Here is a 26,882-nt window from a genome sequence, read left to right as displayed (position 1 = left end):
CCCCGTTTCACAGAGCTGACAGAAAGCCATGCGCACCACCATATTAGACTGCTGGGGGCCCCCCTGGGACTGGACCTGATTCTCCAACATCACCGTGAGTTTGTTCCTGTTAGTCAGTACACGGGAGCCGTGTTGCCTGCTTTGTAAAGGCCAGGGAGGTTATACATAGAGTAGCATCATCACTCGTTTATTGTTTACATTTTCTTATTAGACATATTTTGAGTCTGCAATAGTTGTAGCACCTTGCTGTTTTACGGAAAAGTAAAAGTTCATAACTCTTGTAAATTGTCTGTTGCCATTGTATACCCCTGTTTGCATCTTCCTCATTCCCTTCATTCCTTGCCTTCCAATAAATCTACCCTTTGTTGTTTGCACCTCAACTTGTGTACAGTAGTCTTCCTGCATCGTGGTGGTCCCCCGGCCATCGCTTCACCTGCACAGGAGGCAGTTTAATGTCTGTCGTTGTGTCTGCGTGGCGGTTGCAGAACACATTGCCGGCTACACAGCAGGGGAACAGCTGGCGTTACTGAACCCCACTGACACAGTGGCGAGTGTTTCTCTGTGCAGCCAGCACTTCCGAGCACCAACTGGCGGTGTGAGAGCCCAGGGACAGCAGGAGGAGCAGAGTGTAGGCCGAAGCCTGCACTCGAGGCAGTTTAACATCTTTTGGAGTGTCAGTGTGGCGGTCGCAGGACACATTGCCGGATACACAGCTGGGGAACAGCTGGCGTTACTGAACCCCACTGACACAGTGGCGAGTGTTTCTCTGTGCAGCCAGCACTTCCGGGCACCAACTGGCGGTGTTGGAGCCCAGGGTCAGCAGGGGGAGCAGAGTATAGGCCGAAGCCTGCACTCGAGGCAGTTTAACATCTTTTGGAGTGTCAGCGTGGCGGTCGCAGGACACATTGCCGGAGATCAGCAGACGTTACTGAAACCCAATAACACGGCAGCAAGTGTTGACTGTGCTAACAGCACTTCCAAGCAGCAACTAGCGGTGTTGGAGCCCAGGGTCAGCAGGAGGAGCAGTGTGTAGACCGAAGCCTGCACAGAAGGCAGTTTAATATCTGCTGTTGTGTCTGCGTGGCGGTCGCAGGACACTGCCGGCTACACAGCAGGAGAACAGCTGGCGTTACTGAACACCACTGACACAGTGGCGATTATATTTCTCTGTGCAGCCAGCACTTCCGAGCACCAACTGGCGGTGTTAGAGCCCAGGGACAGCAGGAGGAGCAGGCTTGAGTTATTGCCGCAACACAGTAGGGGAGCTGCTGGCATTACTGAACCCCAATAACAGAGGAGCAACTGTTGACTGTGCAGACAGCACTTCCGGACAGCAACTGGCGGTGTTGGAGCCCAGGGACAGCAGCAGGAGCAGGCTAGAGTTATTGCCACAACACAGCAGGGGAGCAGCTGGCGTTACTGAACCCCAATAACAGAGGAGCAACTGTTGACTGTGCAGACAGCACTTCCGGACAGCAACTGGCGGTGTTGGAGCCCAGGGAATGCAGGAGGAGCAGGCTAGAGTTATTGCCGCAACACAGTAGGGGAGCTGCTGGCATTACTGAACCCCAATAACAGAGGAGCAACTGTTGACTGTGCAGACAGCACTTCCGGACAGCATCTGGCGGTGGAGCCCAGGGAATGCAGGAGGAGCAGGCTAGAGTTATTGCCGCAACACAGCAGGGGAGCAGCTGGCATTACTGAACCCCAATAACAGAGGAGCAACTGTTGACTGTGCAGACAGCACTTCCGGACAGCAACTGGCGGTGTTGGAGCCCAGGGAATGCAGGAGGAGCAGACTAGAGTGATTGCCGCAACACAGCAGGGGAGCAGCTGGCGTTACTGAACCCCAATAACAGAGGAGCAACTGTTGACTGTGCAGACAGCACTACCGGACAGCAACTGGCGGTGTTGGAGCCCAGGGACAGCAGGAGGAGCAGGCTAGAGTTATTGCCGCAACACAGCAGGGGAGCAGCTGGCATTACTGAACCCCGATAACAGAGGAGCAACTGTTGACTGTGTAGACAGCACTTCTGGACAGCAACTGGCGGTGTTGGAGCCCAGGGAATGCAGGAGGAGCAGGCTAGAGTTATTGCCGCAACACAGCAGGGGAGCAGCTGGCGTTACTGAACCCCAATAACAGAGGAGCATCTGTTGACTGTGCACACAGCACTTCCGGACAGCAACTGGTGATGTTGGAGTCCAGGGAATGCAGGAGAAGCAGAGTGTAGGCCGAGGCCTAATTGGAGCAAGTTGAAAGGGAACCTTTAACCCCCCAGGCATTTGTAGCTGAAAGAGCCACCTTGTGCAGCACTAATGATGCAAAAGGAAAAGGTGGCTCTTTTAATTATGCTCCTTGCAAACGCAGAACTAAACACTTATAAAATGTGTCCCCTGATACCGTAAAACCAACCCGGAGGTAGGAATTTACTTCAAAATGGGACGTAGCACAGCCGTCATTCCTACCCCCTTGGCGCAATGTACCGCCTCCTCAGCGTTGTTTGATTCTGTCCCGGAGCCTGCGCTGTTATGTTATCCCGTGGCCATGCACAGTTAGCGCTGCCCATCTTCTGACACCATTTGTTGTCAGGCTGGCTGCGCCTGTGTGGCCGCGCTGCCTGAGATCCCGCCTCGCAGTGTCGTCTAATGTAATCACACTGTGGGCCTGGGATCCATGGGCATGCGCAGTGCATATCTTCGCCTCTCACTCCCCTCCTTCCGGCTTCTTCAGACTGTGCGGCGTCACGGCCGTGGCATGCTATTAGGGATCAGCTGACGGCACACAGTCTGAAGAAGGTGGAGGGAGATGAGTGAGAGCCTGAGGTGAAGATATGCACTGTGCATGCCCGTGGATCCCAGGCCCGCAGTGTGATTAAATCAGAAGAGACTGCGAGGCGGGATCTCGAGCGGCGCGGCCGCACAGGTGCAGGCAGCCTGACAACAAATGATATCAGAAGACGGGCAGCGCCAAGGGATAACATAACAGCGCAGGCTAAGGGAGATTCAAACAACGCTGAGGAGGCGGCGCACGGCACCAAGGGGGTGGGAATGACAGCTGTGCTGTGTCCCATTACGAAGGAAAGTTCTACCTCTGGGACGGTTTCACGGTATGAGGGGACACATTTTACAGTATAAGTGTTAGGGTTCTGCGTGTGCAATGAGCTAAACTAAAAGAGCTACCTTTTCCTTGTGCAGCATTACTGCTGCACAAGGTGGCTCTTTCAGTAACAAACGCCTGGGGGGACAGGTTCCCTTAAATCTCAGTAGTTGTGTCAGCGTTGCGGTCGCAGGACACATTGCCGGCTACACAGCTGAGGATCAGCTGACGTTACTGAAACCCAATAACATTGGGTCATGTGTTTTGACTGTGCAGACGGCACTTTTGTGCATCAACTGGCAGTGTTGGAGCCCAGGGATTACAGTTCAGGTGGTAGAAACATGAACGCAACAGGAGACCTGGATACTGTAGCCAACCAATTATTTAATCTGGAAGAGGAGTGGCAAATTCCTGCGAGATCCAGGCCTTGTTCATTTTCAGAAAAGTAAGCCAGTCAACGTTATCAGAGGATAGTCTCATGCGACGGTCTGTTAGTACACCACCTGCAGCACTAAAGACGCGTTCCGATAATACACTAGCAGCAGGGCAAACCAGCACCTCCAATGCATACTGGCTTAGCTCTGGCCATGTATCCAGCTTAGAGACCCAAAACTTGAAGGGGGGAGAGCCGTCTGGGAGTACAGTAAGAGGGCAAGACATGTAGTCTGTCACCATCTGACGGAAACCTTACCTCCTGCTGACTGGAGCCATTTGTGATGGTGTAGATATGTGTGGCGGGCACACAAAACTGTGCCACAGTTGGGCCATACTGGTCTTGCCTTGTGCTGAGGCACTGCTTCTGCTCCCTCTTTGTGCAGAGATTCCCCCACTGCCTCGACGCACTGAGCTGCTTTGTAAAGCACTAGCAGCACTGCTCTCAGTTAGACTGGAGAAGATGATGGAATTCACCAGTGTGTCTTGGTACTCCCGCATTTTATGCTCCCATTTCAACGGTGTTATGAGGCTTTGTAAGTTGTCCCAGTAGCGAGGATCTAGGAGGGTGTACACCCAATAATCAGCCGTGTTGAGAATGTGGGCGATGCAGCGGTCGTTTCTCAGGCACTGCAGCATGTAATCAACCATGTGCTGCAGACTGCCAACTGGCCAAGAAACGCTGTCCCCTGCTTGAGGCTTGATCTCTGCCTGCTCTGCATCAACCCACCCTCACTCTACACACTGACTACTGGAGAATTGTGTAACTCCCTCCTCTGGACCGATGTCTTCCTCCTCCATTGACTCCTCCTCATCCTCCTCACAATGTGTCCCCTGCCTAGGTCTTTGTGATGAACCACGTAGCGCTGACTGTCCAGAAGCTGATGGAATTGGTGACTCCTCATCCTCCACCTCTTTCACAACATCATCCCTTAGCGTTTGCAGTGTTCTTTCAAGCAGGCAGATAAGGGGGACAGTCATGCTGACTAGTGCATCATCTGCACTCGCCATCAGTGTGGAATCATCGAAGGAATGCAAAACCTGGCAGACGTCCTTCATAGTGGCCTACTCAGTGGTTGTGAAGTCTGAACGGCGCGGAGTGCGACTTCTTTGCGCCTCATGCAGCTGGTACTCCATTACTGCTGGCTGCTGCTCACACAACCGCTTCAACATATGTAACGTGGAATTCCACCTGGTGGGTAGGTCACATATGATGCGATGTTCCAGAAGGTGGAATCGGTGCTGCAGAGCTGCAAGGCGTGATCTTGCCGTGCTGGAATGCCGCAAGTGAGCACACTCTAGGCGGACCTTGTGCAGCAGTGCATCAAGATCCGGATAGTCCCTCAAAAACTCTGCACGACCAAGTTGAGCACATGTGCCAGACATGGGATGTGAGTGAGGTTGCCTAGGCCCAGAGCTGCCACCAGATTTCGGCCATTGTCACACACTACCATGCCTGGCTGGAGATTCGCTGGCACAAACCACACGTCGCTCTCCTGCTTGATGGCATTCCAGAGCTCCTGCGCTGTGTGGCTTCGATTCCCCAAAGAAATTAATTTCAATACGGCCTGTTGACATTTGGCCAAGGCTGTGCTCATATCGGTCGTAACAGGTAAACATTCACGGGTCCATGTGGAGGTGGACTGTGACGGTTCCTGCAGCGATGATTCTGAGGAAATTGAGTATGAGGAGGAGTCAATGCGTACAGACTGTATTCCTGTAATCCTTGGAGTTGGCAGAACACGTCCTGCGCCATTCGCACGATCTGTACCCGGCTCTACAACATTAACCCAATGGGCAGTGAGGGAAAGGTATCGCCCCTGTCCATAGTGACTGGTCCACGCATCGGTGGTGAGGTGGACCTTGCTACTGATGGCGTTCAGTAGTGCGTGTTTTATGTGTCCCTCCACATGCTTGTGCAGGGCAGGGATGGCTTGCCTGCTGAAATAAAAGCGGCTGGGCACATTGTATTGTGGGACTTCCAATGCCATCAAGTTACGGAAGCTGTCAGTCTCCACCAGCCTGAATGACAGCATTTCAAGGGACATTAGTTTTGCAATGCCAGCATTCAGAGCCTGTGCTCGGGGGTGGTTTGCCTAGAATGGCCGCCTTTTCTCCCATGCCTGTGCTACCGATGGCTGTAGACTGGGCTGGGAGTGTGAGGATGACTGGGAACGTGGTGCTGTGGGTGGAATTACAGTGGGTCTCTGGACAACAGTGCCAGAGGTTCTTCCATGGCGATCCTGTGAAGAAGCCGAACCAGCTGTGTGTGAGCTGGAGGAAGAGGCAACAACAAGAGCTGAAGAGGTGGTAGGTGCCACTGTTGGTTGGCCTAGGTCTTCAGTGTGTTTTTGTAACTCCACCGCATGCTTGGTCCGCACATGTTTCCACATATTTGTGGTATTGAGGTTGCTGACATTTTTCCCTCTTTTGACTTTCTGATGACACACCTTGCATTTGACAAAGCAAATGTCATCTGCAACTGTGTCAAAAAAGGACCAGGCACAGCAAGTCTTGGGAGCACCCGTTTTGGCTTTTGGAAGAGGCATGCTCCTAACGGGTGCCGAAGTGGAGGCTACAGGAACCGCAGTCTTCCCCCTCCCTCTCCCTCTTTGGCCCGTTCGGGGAATCTCTTCCTCAGAGCTGCTCCCACCACCTTCCTGTACCTCACGCCATGATGGGTCAAGGACCTCATCATCTACACTACCCTCTGCCACCAACTGCTTCTCCTGGGTACGCACCAAAAAGTGGCACCTGAGTCTCATCATCAGATGCGTACTGCAGTGTGGTGACCGGAGGCACTGGCCCACCCGCCTCTTCAGAGTCAGAGAGACAAAGCTGTTGGGAATTACTGCATACTGTCTTTTCTTTCATTTCTCCAATGCTGCTTGGCTGGCTGTTGTGAATTCCGCTCTTGGGCTCCCTCCGGGGGTTGTAAGTAGCACTTTTGTGAATTCTGCTCTTGGGCTCCCTCCTGTTTTTTTGAGTGGTATAGCTGTTTCTTGGATTTAGCATCAGCAGCTGTTCCCACTGATCGTCTTTCTGGCTCGGCTATTTTAGTCTGGCCTTATTCCTCAATCAATGCCAGTTGTCAATTGTTCCTGCTTGGAGCCACTGCTCTTTTGGATTTCCCTGACACTCTGTCCAGTTCAGCAAAGATAAGTCCTTTTGTCTTTTTGCAGTCCACTTGTTGTGGACTTTATTGTTCAGCACATTCTATGTTTTGCTCATTTGTCCAGCTTATCAGTATGGATCTATTCAGCTAAGCTGGAAGCTCTGGGCTGCAGTTTTTGCCCTCCACACCTTAAGTCAGGTGTGGAGATTTTTGCATATCTCTGCGGTGGACTTTTTCTAGTTTTTATTACTGACCGCACAGTGTTTCTTTCCTTACTGTCTATCTAGCTAGAATTGGCCTCCTTTGCTAAATCTTGTTTCATACTACGTATGTCATTTCCTTCTCCTCTCACAGTCAATATTTGTGGGGGTCTGTCCTATCCTTTGGGGATTTTCTCTGAGGCAAGATAGCTTTCCTGTTTCTACCTTTAGGGGTAGCTAGTTCTCCGGCTGTGACGAGGTGTCCAGGGAGTGACAGGAACATCCCTCGGCTACTGCTAGTGTTGTGTTAAGATCAGGAACTGCGGTCTGTATAGTTACCACCTGCTCTGAGCTAGTCGCATGTTGCTCCTAAATTACCAGTCCATAACAGTACAACTGGCCCAAAAATGAGTTGAATGCATCTCAAAAGAAGGAAAAGAAAAATAGTTCTGAGCCATTTTTTTTTCTTTAGTCTGTTTTATCTTTTTCCTTCCTCTTAATCTCTGGGTGGATTTGGGCGCAGACATGGATGTTCAGGGTTTGTTTTCTCGTGTGGATCAGCTTGCTGCAAGAGTTCAGAGTATCCAAGATTATGTTGTTCAGACTCCAGCCTTAGAGCCTAGAATTCCTACTCCAGATTTGTTTTACGGGGATAGATCTAAGTTTTTGAACTTTAAAAATAACTGCAAATTGTTTTTTGCTCTGAAACCCCGTTCCTCTGGTGACCCCACTCAGCAAGTTAAAATAGTTATTTCTCTGCTGCGTGGTGACCCTCAGGACTGGGCATTCTCCCTTGAGTCAGGGGATCCGGCATTGCTTAATGTAGATGCATTTTTTCAATCGCTCGGATTATTGTATGACGAACCTAACTCTGTGGATCATGCAGAAAAAACCTTGTTGGCTCTGTGCCAGGGTCAGGAAGCGGCAGAATTATACTGCCAGAAATTTAGAAAATGGTCTGTGCTCACTAAATGGAATGAGGACGCTCTGGCAGCAATTTTCAGAAAGGGTCTTTCTGAAGCCCTTAAAGATGTTATGGTAGGATTCCCCACGCCTGTTGGTCTGAGCGAATCTATGTCTCTAGCCATTCAGATCGATCGACGCCTGCTCGAGCGCAAAGTGGTGCACCATATGGCAGCATCCTCTGGACAGAGTCCTGAGCCTATGCAATGTGATAGGATTCTGACTAGAGTGGAACAGAGGGGATACAGATGTCAGAATGGGCTGTGTTTTTACTGTAGTGATTCAGTTCATACTATCTCTGATTGCCCTAAGAGTATTAAGAGGGTCGCTAGATCTGTTACCATTAGTACTGTACAGCCTAAGTTTGTTGCCAAGAAGGATGGCTCCTTGAGACCCTGTATTGATTATCGCCTTCTTAATAAGATCACGGTCAAATTCCAATACCCTTTACCTTTGCTCTCTGATTTGTTTGCTCGGATTAAGGGGGCTAGTTGGTTTACCAAGATTGATCTTCGAGGGGCATATAATCTTGTTCGTATTAAACACGGTTACGAATGGAAAACTGCATTTAATACGCCCGAAGGCCATTTTGAATACCTGGTGATGCCTTGCGGGCTTTCTAATGCTCCTTCTGTATTTCAGTCCTTCATGCATGACATTTTCCGCAATTATCTTGATAAATTCTTGATTGTGTATTTGGATGATATTTTGATTTTTTCCAATGATTGGGAGTCTCATGTGAAGCAGGTCAGGATGGTATTGTGAAGGGGTCTAAGTGCCTATTTGGAGTTCAGAAGGTCTCTTTTTTGGGGTTTATTTTTTCTCCTTCGCCTATAGAAATGGATCCTGTTAAGGTCCAAGCCATTCATGACTGGATTCAACCCACATCTGTGAAGAGCCTTCAGAAATTTTTGGGCTTTGCTAATTTTTATCGCCGTTTCATTGCCAACTTCTCTAGTGTGGTTAAGCCCCTGACCGATTTGACGAAGAAAGGCGCTGATGTGACAAATTGGTTCTCTGAGGCTGTTGAGGCCTTTCAGGAGCTTAAGCGCCGATTTACTTCTGCCCCTGTCTTGCGTCAGCCGGATGTGTCTCTTCCTTTTTAGGTTGAGGTCGATGCTTCTGAGATTGGGGCAGGGGCCGTTTTGTCACAGAGGAATTCTGATGGTTCCTTGATGAAACCATGTGCCTTCTTTTCCCGAAAGTTTTCGCCTGCGGGAGTTGTTGGCTATGAAGTGGCCATTTGAGGAGTGGCGACATTGGCTTGAGGGGGCCAAGCACTGTATTGTGCTCTTGGGCTCCCTCCGGTGGTTGTAAGTAGCACTTTTGTGAATTCTGCTCTTGGGCTCCCTCCTGTGGTTTTGAGTGGTATAGCTGCTTCTTGGATTTAGCATCAGCAGCTGCTCCCACTGATCGTCTTTCTGGCTCGGCTATTTTAGTCTGGCCTTATTCCTCAATCAATGCCAGTTGTCAATTGTTCCTGCTTGGAGCCACTGCTCTTTTGGATTTCCCTGACACTCTGTCCAGTTTAGCAAAGATAAGTCCTTTTGTCTTTTTGCAGTCCACTTGTTGTGGACTTTATTGTTCAGCACATTCTATGTTTTGCTCATTTGTCCAGCTTATCAGTATGGATCTATTCAGCTAAGCTGGAAGCTCTGGGCTGCAGTTTTTGCCCTCCACACCTTTAGTCAGGTGTGGAGATTTTTGCATATCTCTGCGGTGGACTTTTTCTAGTTTTTATTACTGACCGCACAGTGTTTCTTTCCTTACTGTCTATCTAGATAGAATTGGCCTCCTTTGCTAAATCTTGTTTCATACTACGTATGTCATTTCCTTCTCCTCTCACAGTCAATATTTGTGGGGGGCTGTCCTATCCTTTGGGGATTTTCTCTGAGGCAAGATAGCTTTCCTGTTTCTACCTTTAGGGGTAGCTAGTTCTCCGGCTGTGACGAGGTGTCCAGGGAGTGACTGGAACATCCCTCGGCTACTGCTAGTGTTGTGTTAAGATCAGGAACTGTGGTCTGTATAGTTACCACCTGCTCAGAGCTAGTCGCATGTCGCTCCTAAATTACCAGTCCATAACAGCTGGCCCCCTGTTTACAAGCCAAGAGATTCAGAGAACAGAAGTAGAGATGGCTCCTGTCCTGGGCTCTCTGACTGCCTGGGCAATTTGGCAGGTGGTGAAGAGACAGATGGGTGTTCTTCAGTGCTCTGTGCCTGAGAGGATGTGGCACTAATTGAAGTCGATGCATTAGCTGCCATCCATCCGACAACGGCTTCAATTTGTTCTTCATGCAGCAGCGGTGTACGGCGATCTCCTACAAAGCTGCGCATGAAGGACTGTTCCCTGCTGAAACTGGGTGATGATGAGTCACCGGTGCCCGCAGCAGGCACAGAATCCCCACGTCCTCTCCCTGCTCCACACCCATGCCCACGTGCCTTACTCTCTGCCTTCTTCATCTTGGTTGATTGATAAAGATAAGCAGAAAAGTACTAAGGGCTTAGTGTGCTTATTCCTGAACAGCTCCTAACAGGTATAAGAAACACTAATTTTCTAAAGTGTGGACTAGACTTTAATATGAGCTAATGTGGCCTACACAACTGTACAGTGGTGTGTTTGGTGAACTTTATTAAATTTTTTTTTTTGCAGAACTGACTACAGAGTGAGCTGCACTCACACACACACCGTGCAGACAGCCGTGAACGGCGCTGCAAGGCCAAAACAAGCTCCTCTATGTAATCCTATGTAGTGTTTTTCCACAATCTAGCAGGATACAGAGGGAAAGCCACTAATAGGATAAATTTGAAAAAATGTGCAGCAGGCTGCACTAATTGAGAAACAGACAATGGAACAGTATGAGGCAGTGACGCACCCTGAGCTGACTACCACCGGCTGTGGCTGCGGACAGACTACAGAGCGATGTGCACTCACACAGAGACCGTGCAGACAGCCGTAAAGTGCGCTGCAAGGCCAAAAAAAGCTCCTCTATGTAATCCTATATAGTGTTTTTCCACAATTTAGCTGGATTTGGATGGAAAGCCACTAATAGGAAATATTTGAAAAAATGTGCAGCAGGCTGCACTAATTGCAAAAAATGACAATGGATTGAACAGTATGAGGCAGTGACGCACCCTGAGCTGACTACAACCAGCTGTGGCTGCGGACAGACTACAGAGCGATGTGCACTCACACAGAGACCGCGCAGACAGCCGTAAATGGCGCTGCAAGGCCAAAAAAACCTCCTCTATGTTATCCTATGTAGTGTTTTTCCACAATTTAGCTGGATACGGATGGAAAGCCACTAATAGGAAATATTTGAAAAAATGTGCAGCAGGCCGCACTAATTGCAAAAAAGGACAATGGATAGAACAGTATGAGGCAGTGACGCACCCTGAGCTGACTACAACCGGCTGTGGCTGTGGACAGACTACAGAGCGATGTGCACTCACACACACAGAGACCTTGCAGACAGCTGTGAACAGCGCTGCAAGGCAAAAGCAAGGTTCTCACACAGCGGTTGCTATATTAGCCTGGGTAAAGCACAATGAAGCAAATCGCTATCTTTAAACTGGCCCTCAGTGAGAACACAGCGTCCTGTCCCTAACTGAATTCACAGCAGAGTGAGCCCAAAATGGCGGCAGCGACTTTTATAGTGCATCATGACATCATTTCAGCAGCCAATCACAGCCATGCCAGTAGTTACATGCCCACCATGCAGAACAGGATGTGCCCACACTTCTAACCATTCCTCTTTGGCTGAATTCGGGCACTTTGAATTATGGGAACTTCCGATTCCGGTATCCGATATAATGAAAATATCGGAACTCGGTATCGGAATTCCGATACCGCAAATATCGGCCGATACCCGATACTTGCGGTATCGGAATGCTCAACACTAATTATGACTAATACATAATTGACCTTGGTCCATCAAGGCAGAGATTGAATGCATATATTTTTACATGTCTGTCATTTGCTCTGTTCACGCCTATGAAAGTTACAGAGGCAGCCAATTCAGTCTGAGAATATGCCATGAATGTCTTTGATAAGACAAAAACTTTAAAAAGGTTAGCTCATGAAGTATTGTAATGGAGAGTCTGATGCCTCATAGACTGTAATTGTTTTGAAAAAGGGTCTAGAGCAGCCCAAAATGTGATTATTGCACATCTAAATAAAGAAAGTATACTTCTCAATATGTAAAGAGATGGACATACTACCCATGTTCCCCTTTAACGACTCGCATATTGTTACAATGTGTACTGTATATTGTGACATGCATTATTAGTGATGGCATTGTAGTTTGACCAACAGTAGGGAGAGATAAGGTTAATGTTTGGGACTGGTCCAAAATAGGAGGGGGCTAAAGCAAAGGGACAGAGACAGCTTCCTGTCAGGAAGTCAGATAGGACCCAGCGTGTAAGAGAAGCAGACCTAAGGTCTGACTAGTCAGCAGAAGTGTGTTATCTGGGTGTCCCTGATGTGGGATGAGACCAAGGCAGTGGATAGCTTGATCCAAAGTAGAAAATAGAAAAGTGACAGAAGGACAGAAGTGATGCAATTGAAATGGGTCCTAGCCGTGAGTTTATAACTCAGAGAGGTAACGGGCCAGGACAGAACACGAAATGTGAGATGAACAGAGTGCATGCAGAGAAGCTAAATACTGGCCATAGTGGTAAAACAGGTTGACCTAAGAGGATGCGGAACGTGGATTAAAGTATAGGACTCTCACTTACTGCACTGTAGTACCTTGAAACAAGTAAGACTGGAAGAAGAAGAGATACTGTGTATGAAGATACTCTGTATTGTGAAGGAAACGTTTGTGAAGTTTTGCACCCGCTATGTATTGTACATGTTCCCACCAAGTTAATGTTAATGTTTACTGTATTTTCGAGTGGTGGTCTCTATCATTGAACTGTGTAACATCTGGTCCTGGTCAACATCATGCATCGCGAAAAGGTGTAGGGCCGCCATAGAAGAAGCCCACACACCCAGCCAGGGCACCGATCTTCATGGAGCGTGCAGGAGGGTAAAACATGAGAACTTTGCCCACGGCTCCGGCTCCTCACCACACTACAAATATATGCCTTAGTAAACTTAACATCATCCTGGAGTAGCAGTACCCAGCAGGTGGAGGCTGGGTCAGGGGGGCAGAGGGGTATATGTCCCTTGGACTGGTAACACCGCAACGGTTTAGGGGAGTCTCATCATGCAGCATTCCTGTGGCTTCTTCTACCCACCAGAGATAAACCTTATCCTTGTTGGCCAGCATGAAAGACAGACTATTCTTTAAAGAAGAGAGTCCTCAGTGCTTGATACCTTTTAGTGGCTAACTGAAAAGATGGTAACAAATTGCAAGCTTTCGAGACTACGCAGGTCTCTTCATCAGGCAAACACTAATGCAAAATCTGAAGAATCACATACTTATACACTACACAGCACAGAGAGAAAGAAGGCAATAGATAAGACAAGTGACGTGAAGCAGAATCATCATGTGAGAGGGATAGCATAGATATGGGAACAGTTCATAGATAAGGAATTCTTAATATTTTATGGTCCTTTGAATGGAGCTGGTTCTGTGTTGTGATGACCCCAGAAGGTCTGAAGAGCAAATTCCTTAATTTATGTAAAAAGACAAAAATCCATGTGACACATTCATTCCTGCACTGAGTGTGTCAAAGGTCGCCATGAGTTTATACTCACAGACTCTTCTGTCTTTCTGAGATTTGAAATTACCTTTTAAAACAAGTCGTTTTATGTCTATGATGCTATGACCGGGGATCCAAAAATGTTTTGCTACGCGTAGGTCCATTCTTTTTCCTCTTATTGTGTGGCGATGAGAGTTCATCCTTGTTCTAAGCTTTTTCCCTGTCTCCCCAACATACAGACTCCCAGTTGGACATTTAGTTGGATATTTTGATCATATACATGACTTTTACAAGGATCTAAAAAAGTTGGAATCTTGTCTGCCTGACGAATCCATAAGAGCTGAGTGATGACCTGATATCAGAGAGTCCAAGAATAAGGACATTCTACATGCTTCCCAAAATCCACAAATCTGGAAATCCAGGAAGACCAATTATTTCATGTGTGGGCACCCTTACTGAGCAGATATATGGATGGGTAGAGGGTGTTCTTAAACCCCTGGTATAGGATACACCCAGCTACATTCAGGATACAACTGACCTATTGAATAAACTAGCTGCAATAGGTCCTCTACCAGAAGGAACCATCCTGGCCACCATGGATGTGGAATCTTTGTACTCTAATATCCCACACCAAGATGGATTAAATGCATGCAAATTCTTCCTGGAAAACACAGGGAATGATGCTGATTCTATGGTGAAACTCAGAAATTCATCCTCACCCACAATTACTTCAAATTTGACAACAAGATTTATCTACAGGAGACTGGTACAGCTATAGGAAGTAAAATGGCTCCACAGTAAGCAAATCTTTTAATGGCCAAGCTTGAAAGTGAATTTTTGTCCTCATTTCCCATTGGGCCTCTGGCCTACTACCACTACATTCATGATATTTTAATCATCTGGATGGAGTCTGAGGCACAGCTAAAGACGTTCCACAAACAGTGTAATCAATTTCTTCCCACCATCAACTTAACACTCAACTACTCCAGCACTGAAATTAACTTTTTGGACACCATCACTAAGCTAAAGAACAATGAAATAGAGAAGTCCCTGTATCAGAAGCCAATCGACTGTCCAACATACCTTAAATGGGAAAGTTTCCATCCAAAACGCATAAAAAACTATTGTCTACAGCCAAGCCATCAGATACAATCGTATATGACACAAACAAAAATAGAGACAAACACCTTAGTCGCCTCAAAAATACTTTTTTGAATCAGGGCTACCATCCAAGAGCAATTGAAAACCAAATTACAAGAGCAACTAGAATATCAAGGAATCACCTGCTACATTACAAAGCTAAAGAAGAAAATGATCGGGTGCCTCTAGTAGTCACCTACAATCCAAATATGGAGGTGCTAAGGGGAGCTGCAAGGAAATTACTGTCATGTCGGACGCTGTTCAGACCAGGTCGTTCGACAGACAGCGGTAATTCCGCTTTTGTCCACTATGCGCTCATTGGCGTCGGCTAGATTTTATCTAGCTGGTCCGGGGTTAATTTACCTGGTGCTCGGATTGGAAGCTGGGCCATGCCCACTGCCTTTAAATAGTTCTCCTGAACATTGGGCATCGCCGATTATAGCTTCTGTCTTGTGCGTGGTTATCTCGGTCTGGAGTGGTGAGCTAGTAGTTGGAGTATCGTTGCTGGTGGTGTATTTCCCTTTGTCTTATTTTCTCCTTCCCATATTTGTATTTGTTTTGCCCTTTGCACTTATAGTGTATTCCTGAGTGACTACGGCGTGGTGCTTATTTTTCAGTTATCCTTGTCTGTGCTAACTGTGGGTATTGGAGTGTGGTCTCTTCACTGGGTGGTGGGGGGTGGTTTCAGCCTAGGGTTGAAACAGGAGATAGGGCGAGGGTGGAGGCCCAGACATGCACACCATCAGTGTAAACTCTGGGAGAGGGTCAGTCAGGGTTTCCCTAGTCTGAGGGAAATCGCAGGGGCCTGGGTTATTAGCTCTTTCCTACCTAGGTCTCCCGTGACAATTACAACATTTACTACAAAAAGATGCCTGATTACAATCCATTTTTCCAGACCCCCCACTACTGTGTTTTAGGCAGCCCCCAAATTTAAGAAGCATCATTGTCAGAAGCTCCCTATCCTCTCCAATAGCTGCAGGAACCTCTCCCTGCAACCAGAAAAAATGTAAAACCTGTCCATTTATAATGACCACTGACAAGATAAAGATCTTCAATTCACATCAGGACTACAAGATACCAGGTACTTTCAGCAGCATAACATCTAATGTGGTGTACCTAATTATTTGTACTAAATGTCCAACTGGGGGTCTGTATGTGGGGAAGACAGGGCAAAAGCTTAGAACAAGGATGAACTTTCATCGCCACACAATAAGAGAAAAAAGAATGGATCTACCAGTAGCAAAACATTTTTGTATCCCCGGTCATAGCATCATGGACATGAAATTACTTGCTGTAAATGGTAATTTCAAATCTCAGAAAGACAGAAGAGTCTGTGAGTATAAACTCATGACGACCTTTGACACAGTGCAGGAATGAATGTTTTGCATGGATTTAAGTCTTTTTACATCGATTAAGGAATTTGCTCTTTAGACCTTCTGGGGTCATCACAACACAGAACCAGCCCCATTCAGAGGACCAGAAAAGATTAAGACTTCCTTATCTATGAACTGTTCCAATAGCTATCCCTCTCACATGATAATTCTGCTTCACGTCACTTGTCATATTTATTGCCTTCTTTCTCTCTGTGCTGTGTTGTGTATAAGTATGTCATTCTTCAGGTTTTGCATTAGTGTTTGCCTGATGAAGAGACCTGCGTAGTCTCGAAAGCTTGCAATTTGTTACCATCTTTTCAGCTAGCCATTAAAAGGTATCAACCACTGAGGACTCTCAAGTCTAAATATTTTTCTATCTACTGGCTAACACGGTACAAAGATATATATCTTTCCTTTCCAGAAGACTATCTCAAACTGACGGTGTCACTGTCAGAGGTAACATTATCCTGCTGTGACTGAAATGAATTATATACTATATAATAATAATAATAATAATAATATACCATATATACCATAACTCCCTCTGCTTTCTCCCTACTACAGAGGCCAATTGTGGTCTGTGAATGCCAAGCATGACAAAATGATCCGCACCACTGCAGTACATATGCTGGATTAATTGTACAGATCCAATCCGCTATATAGGCTGCCCAAATTAGACTCCTGGCTGCCCACTCATGAAAAAAACAATGATGCAGTCCATGTAACAAGCAGAAAAAGAGTGGTACTCACCGTCCTAAAAAAATCTTTCACTTTATTTTGGCAATTTTTAAAACATCCTGGTCAGGAGAGTTGTCAGTGGAACAGAGAGATGGGACGACGATCGTTTCGCGCTCGTGCGCTTCAACAGGTCCTATGGGAGGAAGGATCTGACGAGGTATACACCTGTCTCAGGTGAAAACACCTCCTGCCACCTCCTGATACATAATATAGGTTTAATTGAATACGCCTGCTACAATAAAAATTATTGCAAATCCAAAATGACACATTAAAATGCAAATTTACAATGAACAACATTTCAGCACAGAGAAAATATTATTGGACTATAACAAAAAAACTGGCATGTCTATTCTGTCATTAAACCCTGTTGGACTCAATGCACCAGTGCACATGATCCATCTTGCCTCCATTCTTAATAGCAGCTTATGGAGATCACTGCCCTGTTCCGGTAACGCAACCAGCTCTAAGCCCACAAACCGTAGGGACTCTGAATGGGTGAAAAAGATGGTGTCATATCGGAAATGGTGGCAAGGGGTCTTCTTTTTGCATGTAGATGTTTGACTAGTCTGAGGGACATTTTAGTGCTGAATCAGGCTAAGAATGATCAGACGGACTGGTTGAGAGCAAGTATTCCAAATTGCAATTACAAATGTGGACATTGTTCTTTTTGTCCCTTTCACATGACAGGTAATCGATTGCAGATTGGTCCCATATCGCATTTTGTTTGTGATTTCATCACTTGTAGAACCAATTATCTGGTGTGTGTATTGTTTTGTCCATGTAAGTATTTTTACATCGGAAAAACAATCCGACCTTTGTTTGTCAGATTTAGGGAACATTTTAACTCGATCCGTACAGGAAAAGGAGTCCCGCATTTGATAAAACATATGAGAGAAGTCCATGGGGGTAATGCAGAGTCCCTACAGTTTGCGGGCTTAGAGCGGGTTGCGTTACTGGAACAGGATGGTGATCTCCATGAGCTGCTATTAAGAAGGGAGGCAAGATGAATCATACGCCCTGGTGCATTGGGTCCAATGGGGTTTAATGACAGAATGTCAGTTTTTTTGTAATAGTCCAATAATATTTTCTCTGTGCTGAAATGTTGTTCATTGTAAATTTGTATTTTAAGCCTGCATTATGTATCAGGAGGTGGTAGGAGGTGTTTTCACCTGAGAAAGGTAAATACCTTGTCAGTTCCTTCCTCCCATAGGACCTGTTGAAGCGCACGAGCGCGAAAAGATCGTCGTCCCAGCTCTCTGTTCCACTAACAACTCTCCTGACCTGGATGTTTTAAAAATTGCCGAAATAAAGTGAAAGATTTTTTAGGACAGTGAGTGCCACTCTTTTTCTACTTGTTACATGGACCAATTGTGGTCTGTGTTTGGTAGTACAACAGCCATGGTATGAGTTTTTTGTTTTACACTAACCCATCCACTACCATGGCCACTTTTCCTTTTACCATATATTTTGTACAACACTACAATTACATTTACAACTTTACTTACTTTAATGCTATTCGTTAAAAATGTTCTATGAAATTCAGTATTGTCAAAATTTTGGAAATTGTTCTTATGTTCTGTGAGATATTGATTAAAATTAGTGATGAGCGAGTGTACTCGTTGCTCAAGCTTTCTCGAGCACGCTCGGGTGTCCTCCGAGTATTTTTTAGTGCTCGGAGATTTAGTTTTCATCGCCGCAGCTGAATGATTTACATCTGTTAGCCACCTTGATTACATGTGGGGATTCCCTAGCAACCAGGCAACCCCCACATGTACTTATGCTGGCTAGCAGCTGTAAATCATGCAGCTGCGTAAAAAAAACCCGAAATCTCTGAGCACTTTTAAATACTTGAAGATCCCCCGAGCATGCTCAGGAAATCTCGAGCAATGAGTACACTCGCTCATCACTAATTAAAATCTTACTTTTTAAAGTATTTGGGTTTGAGACTAAAACAGAACTATATCCATGTGGATTCATCAATTCATCATATAAACGATAAGTATTCTTTCTACCAGTGAAATTCAGTTGAACCCCATAAAGCAGTTCCTGTTTTCTTTGTAATTATCCTCTAGACCCCAGCCGTATTTTCAGAACAGCAAAACAGAGATTAATGTTTCCTGACTTTTATGGATTTTTATTCCTAAAGAATAACCTTTGCTGAGATCATTGCTGCCTTGAAATCAAGTGGATAACTGTTATGGAAATCAAGGCCATGCTTTTCTGTAGGGTTCAATGAAGCTTGACTATTAGTAGTTACCTTGACTCTCAAAGATCTTGCATCCGCTTATCATTATAAATGAGCTGACCATAGAGAATGAAAAAGGTTTATAAATAATAAGGTGGAGCAGTGAGGGTTAGCTAGACTCTGTGATCATTTACTGTAGAGAGCTGAACTGACAGTAGTATTCATGGCCCTTTGAACTCAGCCAACCTATTTCTTTGCCTTTAAAGTATAGAGCTGCAGTTAGATCCCATCCATCAAAGAAATGAAAAAGAACTTGTTCGCTTCTATGCTGTTTCAGGTAGCTCTTGAGAGGTGGTTTGTAGCATGTGTAGAACATTTACATATGGATAAGAGGAGTCACTTAGTAATCGCAAAGGCTGAAATTGAACCAGTTTTACTATGTTCCTCACATAATTACCCATACGATTTTCCTGAACATCCCCCATGCTCAGGAATCCAGTGCCTCAGCAGGACTGATTATCTCTCACATTCGAAACCTTCAGACACAACCTGAAAACTCATCTCTTTAGGAAAGCCTACAGCCTGCAATAACCCCGCTGTCACCTCACCACCACCAGACTGTCTTCTTCCCAATTCCCCTGTAGACTGTAAGCCCAGGAGGGCTGGGTCCTCTCCCCCACTGTACCTGTCTGCTATTGTCAGATTGTGCACTCTAATTTGTATATGTATTTTGTATATAAGCCCAATTCCCATGTACAGCACCATGGAAAGAATGGTGTTCTAAAAAGAAAAAAATATATAGAAACTATTCTACAGGGTGGGCCATGTATATGGATACACCTAAATAAAATGGGAATAGTTGGTGATATCAACTTCTTGATTGTGGCACATTGGTATATGGGAGGGGGAAAACTTTTCAAGATGGGTGGTGACCATGGCGGCCATTTTGAAGTCGGCCATTTTGGATCCAACTTTATTTTTTCCAATGGGAAGAGGGTCATGTGGCACATCAAACTTATTGAGAATTTCACAAGAAAAACAATGGTGTGCTTGGTTGGTTTTAACGTAACTTTATTATTTCTTGAGTTATTTATAAGTTTCTCTTTGTTTACAGCCATTTACATGTCGCAGAAGTTAACACGTGAGTAGCGGATAAAAATTATGTCGATGACTGGTGAACACAGTACCCGAGTCATTGCAGCAGATTTCAATGCAAGACACCATACACAAGAAAACTGTCACCATTACCATGTTATTTAGGTGTATCCATATGTATGGCCCACCCAAAAAAGTTTGCCTCATCACTGAACATAATGTTCTGTGTAAGCTGAGGGTCCTGTTCCAATTTTTGTTTTGCCCATTCTGCAAATTCAGAGTGCTGATCTGGGTCATCCTTGTTGAGATGCTGCAGCAGCTGGATTTTGTAAGGGTGCCATTTGTGAGTAGCTAATATCCACCGAAGGGATGTTTGACTGATGCCTGATCGGCGCGCTGAATGTTCAGAATGGGCAAAACAAAAATTGGAATAGGACCCTCCGTTTACACACAACATTATGTTCAGTTATGAGGCAAACTTTTTTGGGTGGGCCATATATATATGGATACATCTAAATAACATGGTAATGGTGACAGTTTTCTTGTGTATGGTGTCTTGCATTGAAATCTGCTGCAATGACCAGGGTACTGCGTTCACCAGACATCAACACAATTTCTATCTGCTCCTCACGTGTTAACCTCTGCGACATGTCAATGGCTGTAAACAAAGAGAAACTTGTAAATAACTCATGAATTAATAAAGTTACGTTAAAACCAAGCAAACCATTGTGTTTCTTGTGAAATTCTCAATAAGTTTGATGTTTCACATGACCCTCTTCCCATTGGAAAAAATAAAGTTGGATCCAAAATATCCGACTTCAAAATGGCCACCATGGTCACCACCCATCTTGAAAAGTTTTCCCCCTCCAATATACTAATGTGCCACAAACAGGAAGTGGATATCACCAACCATTCCCATTTTATTTAGGTGTATCCATATACATGGCCCACCCTGTATAACTAAAATACTGTATATGTAAAATGTAATTAATTATAAAAGTTTTATTTATATAGTCATTTATATGTTAAATGTAGAATAACTAAATCTACCCACCCACCACACTGATAATTATGAAATTGTAAGTACCAGTGTTTAAAAATCTTAACATGAGAAATAGACATCATCCTCACCCTTCAGCAGCCAGCTGAGCGTGCATACTTCTGGAGGAGCCAGCACAAATAGTGAGTGTTGCAAGGCCTGACACTATGTGATTTGTAATGGTGTTGGTAGTTGGACTCCTATCGAAAGTGATTCCTGATAATAATGGCCTATTCAAAAAATGTGTTTTCTTTTCTGAGGCTTTACTTGATATGGTTTTGAAAAGTTTTGAACATTTTCTTTTCATGGAGCTGCTTTTGATGAGCATTTTGGAGAGGATTCTCTCCAAAAAACTCCTAAAAAAACACATTCATATAAACATAGACTTAAACACAGCCAGCAAAGTAGAAGATGTCTGCTGAGAATGGCTTTTGCTCTGCAACAAATTAAATTATTGGCCTCACTTCATGAGAACTACGTGTTGGGACAAGGGAACATGTTAGGCCGGGGTCACACTTGTGTGTGTAATGCGAGAAACTCGCTTGAGTCTCTCGCATCAATACCCGGCACTGCCGCCGACAGTAGGGACCGGAGTGTTCAGCTCTATAGAAATACATGCATCCGCACACTCTACTAGTCCCGAGTGCTGGCCCAGTGCTGGGTATTGAAGCGAGAGACTCGTGCGAGTTTTTCGCATCGCACACGCAAGTGTGACCCCTGCATTAGGGATATTTTGGTAGCAAGGGATGTGGAGGATCCCTCAAAATTGAAAACTCTTCCAAGACAGTTCAGGACTTTCTATGGCTGTATTACAAATAATTTTCTGGTACATAGCATAGCCAGTAAGCGGGCGCAGGATGGAATGTATATGCACCTCATCATTCTCCAAGTCAACGCATACATGGGTGTGCCATAATATGAAGGGGTGACTCCTAGATCCTCTGTCATTTATGCATGCGCGGATACGCGATGATGCATCAGGATTCGCTGCATTGTAAAATACGAGAACACTATAAGATGTCTGTGCAAGGTGGAATGCAAACGAAAATGCGCTCCACAGCACTACTATGTCATAAACTGGAAGTTATGCAGGAAGAATGAAATTGGCCCTCTATTTATAGGAGTACTTTTACATTGATCATACATGGCTGCCACTGATCTCCTGGTGTACATGTATAGTGTAGTAAAGCACGGCACTCTGGGTATCTGGGAGGTGCTCAAGTTAGGTATCCAACCCGTAGTACATAAGCAATAATATACTTGGCACTCAGGAGAACTTTGTGGTGAAGTAAAACATGATTTATTCAGTGCATCCAGTTCAACATGAACGTTTTCGGTCCCAACATAGGACCTTCATCAGACAGGATTTTTGAATACTGCAATATATATATACAAAAAAATACAAAAAGATTTTTTTAGAGACAAAATGCAAAATACATGATGCACATTAAGGTTACAATGCATTCTCTTTAGAAATATATAGCACAAAAACCAAACATCACTGGTAGAATTACCAAAGAAACAACAATGGTGACGGACTTTAGTGAATCCTGATTTGGTGAAACGTGAGTGGTGAGTTTCATAACGGAGATACAGCGGGCTGTGAATGTGTTGATGAAAGGATTACGACAAGGTAACCATGCTTAGGCCTGGGTGATGGCCTGCCAGAGTGGGGAGTTACTGGTGAAATTGCCCCAGGATCATGCGGGGTAAGCTGCCTAAAATACAAGAACACAGATGCATAACGTATGTGACAACATAAGAAAACACGTGAAGGTATGTACAGATATCAAGCTGCCAAAATTAAGAGTGAAGCTAGAGTATATAGCGTAAGGCCACTCTGATAAATGGTGACCCTGAAGTGTGACCACCTGAGCTGCCTCAGGGTTATTGTAGGTAGTGTGGCTTGTTGAACTGGATGCACTGAATAAATCATGTTTTACTTCACCACAAAGTTCTCCTGAGTGCCAAGTATATTATTGCTCCTGGTGTACATGAACGGACATTGTTCCAGTGCTGCGTACCTAATGAATCTCTTCATGACTGAATCATCCTCTAAGCTCAGTCTATAAGCTAATTCTATCATACACTGCAAAAAAAAATAAAGGGAACACTAAAATCCCACATCCTAGATATCACTGAATGAAATATTCCAGTTGTAAAACTTTATTCATTACTTAGAGGAATGTGTTAAGAACAAGAAAACTTAAAAATGATCAATGAAAATCCAAACTAGTATCCCATGAAGGTCTGGAGTTGGAATGATGCTCAAAATCAAAGTGGAAAATTAAGATACAGGCTGATCCAACTTCAGTGGAAATGCCTCAAGACAAGGAAATGATGCTCATTAGTGTGTGTGGCCTCCACGTGCCTGTATGATCTCCCTACAATGCCTGGGCATGCTCCTGATGAGGTGGCGGATGATCTCCTGAGGGATCTCCTCCCAGACCTGGACTAAAGCATCCCCCAACTTCTGGACAGTCTGTGGTGCAACGTGACGCTGGTAGATGGTGCGAGACATGATGTACCAGACGTGTTCAATCGGATTCAGGTCTGGGGAACAGGCGGGCCATTCCATAGCTTCAATGCCTTCATCTTGCAGGAACTGCTGACACACTCCAGCCACATGAGGTTGGGCATTGTCCTGCATTAGGAGGAACCCAAGGCCAACCCCAACAGCATGTGGTCTCACAAGGGGTCTGAGGATCTCATCTCGGTACCTAATGGCAGTCAGGCTGCCTCTGGCGAGCACATAAAGGGCTGTGCGGCCCTCCAAAGTAATGCCACAACACACTATTACTGACTCACTGCCAAACCGGTCATGAAGGGTGTTGCAGGCAGCAGCTCACTCTCCACGGCGTCTCCAGACTCTGTCACGCCTGTCGCATGTGCTCAGTGTGAACCTGCTTTCATCTGTGAAGAGCACAGGGCGCCAGTGGTGAATTTTCTCATCCTGGTGTTCTGTGGAAAATGCCAAGTGTCCTGCACAGAGTTGGGCTGTGAGCATAACCCCCATCTGTGGACGTCGGGCACTCAGACTATCCTCATGGAGAAGGTTACTAACCGTTTGTGCAGACACATGCACATTTGTGGCCTGCTGGAGGTCATATTGCAGGGCTTTGGCAGTGCTCCTCCTGTTCGTCCTTGCACAAAGGCTGAGGTAGCGGTCTTGCCACTGAGTTGATGCCCTCCTACGGCCCCCTCTACGTCTCCTGGTTTACTGGCGTGTCTCCTGCCAGCCTCTGGACACTACGCTGACAGACACAGCAAACCTTCTTGCCACAGCTAGCATGAGCAACTTGTGTGGGTTGTAGAGTCCGTCTCAAGCTACCACGAGTGTGAAAGCACAACCAACATTCAAAAGTGACCAAAACATCAGAAAGCATTGGTCCCCACCTGCAGAACCACTCCTTTATTAAGTGTGTCTTGATTGAATTTCCATCTATTGTCTATTCCATTTGCACAACAGCATGTGAAATTGATTGTCAAACAGTGTTGCTTCCTAAGTGGTCAGTTTGATTTCACAGAACTTTGATTTACGTGGATTTATATTCTGTTGTTTAAGTGTTCGCTTTATTTTTTAAGCAGTATCTATCTATCTATCTATATATATACAGTATATATATATATATATATATATATATATACATATATATATATATATGTACAGTACAGACCAAAAATTTGGACACACCTCAATTAAAGATTTTTCTGTATTTTCGTGACTATGAAAATTATAAATTCACACTGAAGGCATCAAAACTATGAATTAACACATGTGGAATTATATACTTAACAAAAAAGTGTGAAACAAATGAAAATATCTTATATTCTAGGTTCTACAAAGTAGCCACCTTTTGCTTTGATGACTGCTTTGCACACTCTTGGCATTCTCTTGATGAGCTTCAAGAGGTAGTCACCGAGAATAGTCTTCCAACAATCTTGAAGGAGTTCTCAGAGATGCTTAGCACTTGTGGCCCTTTTGCCTTCACTCTGCGGTCCAGCTCACCCCAAACCATCTCAATTGGGTTCAGGTCTGGTGACTGTGGAGGCCAGGTCATCTGGCATAGCAGCCCATCACTCTCCTTCTTGGTCAAATAGCCCTTACACAGCCTGGAGGTGTGTTTGGGGGTCATTGTCCTGTTGAAAAATAAATGATGGTCCAACTAAACGCAAACCGGATGGAATAGCATGCCGCTGCAAGATGCTGTGGTAGCCATGCTGGTTCAGTGTGCCTTCAATTTTGAATAAATCCCCAACAGTGTCACCTGAAAAGCACCCCCACACCATCACACCTCCTCCTCCATGATTCATGGTGGGATCCAAGCATGTAGAGTCCATCCGTTCACTTTTTCTGCGTCGCACAAAGACACGGTGGTTGGAACCAAAGATCTCAAATTTGGACTCATCAGACCAAAGCACAGATTTCCACTGATCTAATGTCCATTCCTTGTGTTCTTGAGCCCAAACAAGTCTCTTCTGCTTGTTGCCTGTCCTTAGCAGTGGTTTCCTAGCAGCTATTTTACCATGAAGGCCTGCTGCACAAAGTCTCTTATCAGTTGTTGTAGAGATGTGTCTGCTGCTAGAACTCTGTGTGGCATTGACCTGGTCTCTAATCTGAGCTGCTGTTAACCTGCAATTTCTGAGGCTGGTGACTCGGATAAACTTACCTTCAGAAGCAGAGGTGACTCTTGGTCTTCCTTTCTTGGGGCGGTCCTCATGTGAGCCAGTTTCTTTGTAGCGCTTGATGGTTTTTGCAACTGCACTTGGGGACACTTTCAAAGTTTTCCCAATTTTTCGGACTGACTGACCTTCATTTCTGAAAGTAATGATGGCCACTCGTTTTTCTTTACTTAGCTGCTTTTTTCTTGTCATAATACAAATTCTAACAGTCTATTCAGTAGGACTATCAGCTGTGTATCCACCAGACTTTTGCTCAACACAACTGATGGTCCCAAACCCATTTATAAGGCAAGTAATCCCACTTATTATCTATTCGTCCCCCTCACGGATGCGAATCAGGTTGTAAGCACCCGGCAGATCTAATTTTGTAAATACCCTTGCTCCCCGTAGCCTATCAAAATGCTCAGATATCAGGGGTAATGGGTACTTGTTCTTAACGGTGATGGTGTTAAGACCCCTGAAGTCTATGCATGGACGTAAGTCTCCACTCTTCTTCTGTACGAAGAAGAGCCCAGTCCCTGGAGGTGACACTGACTTCCTAATGAATCCTGTTGCCAGATTCTCTTGGATGTACTGAGACATTGCCTCCATCTCCGGGAGAGATAACGGATTGACTCGACCCCGGGGAGGCTCAGCACCAGGCAAGAGGTCAATAGGACATTCATAGGGGCGGTGAGGCGGAAGGGTCTCCGCAGCCCTTTTGGAGAGCACGTCCGCATAGGGCCAATAGTGCTTGGGGAGAGAGGAAAGATCTGCGAGTACCTCTGTTTTAGCAACCTGAACGCACATCCTCTGACATCTACCCTCACAGGATTTACTCCATCCCAAAATTCTTCCTGAGGACCACTCTATATGAGGAGAATGATAGCGTAGCCATGGTATCCCCAACAGGACCTCATCAATTCCCTCAGGAATGACTAATAGGGAGATAATCTCCTGATGTGATGGAGACACAGAAAGAGTGAAAGGAATGGTTTGGTAGGTAATCTGTGAGGGTAGTGTCGACCCATTTACTTCTCGAACGGTTACTGGTTTGGCGAGCATAACCAGGGGTATTGCATGACGCTGGGCGAAAGCGGATGACATAAAATTACCCTTCGCTCCAGAGTCCACGCATAGCTCTACCATAAGAGTGGATGGGCCTATGGTAATTGTCCCCTTGAAGGACAACTTAGA

General features: G+C 45.5%; 1 protein-coding gene across 3 annotated transcripts in view; it reads right to left on the bottom strand.

Moving 5' to 3' along the window:
* LOC143770095 (rap1 GTPase-GDP dissociation stimulator 1-A-like) overlaps nucleotides 1-26,882 on the bottom strand; it is a 405,235-nt gene that overhangs the window by 256,852 nt on the left and 121,501 nt on the right. The gene's annotated exons all lie outside the window — the stretch shown is intronic.

This window comes from Ranitomeya variabilis, chromosome 4 (genome assembly GCF_051348905.1).
Source record: "Ranitomeya variabilis isolate aRanVar5 chromosome 4, aRanVar5.hap1, whole genome shotgun sequence".
Classification (NCBI taxonomy): Eukaryota; Metazoa; Chordata; class Amphibia; order Anura; family Dendrobatidae; genus Ranitomeya; species Ranitomeya variabilis.
The sequence above is the reverse complement of the archived record's forward strand: the minus strand, read 5'-3'. Positions and strand labels throughout refer to the sequence as shown.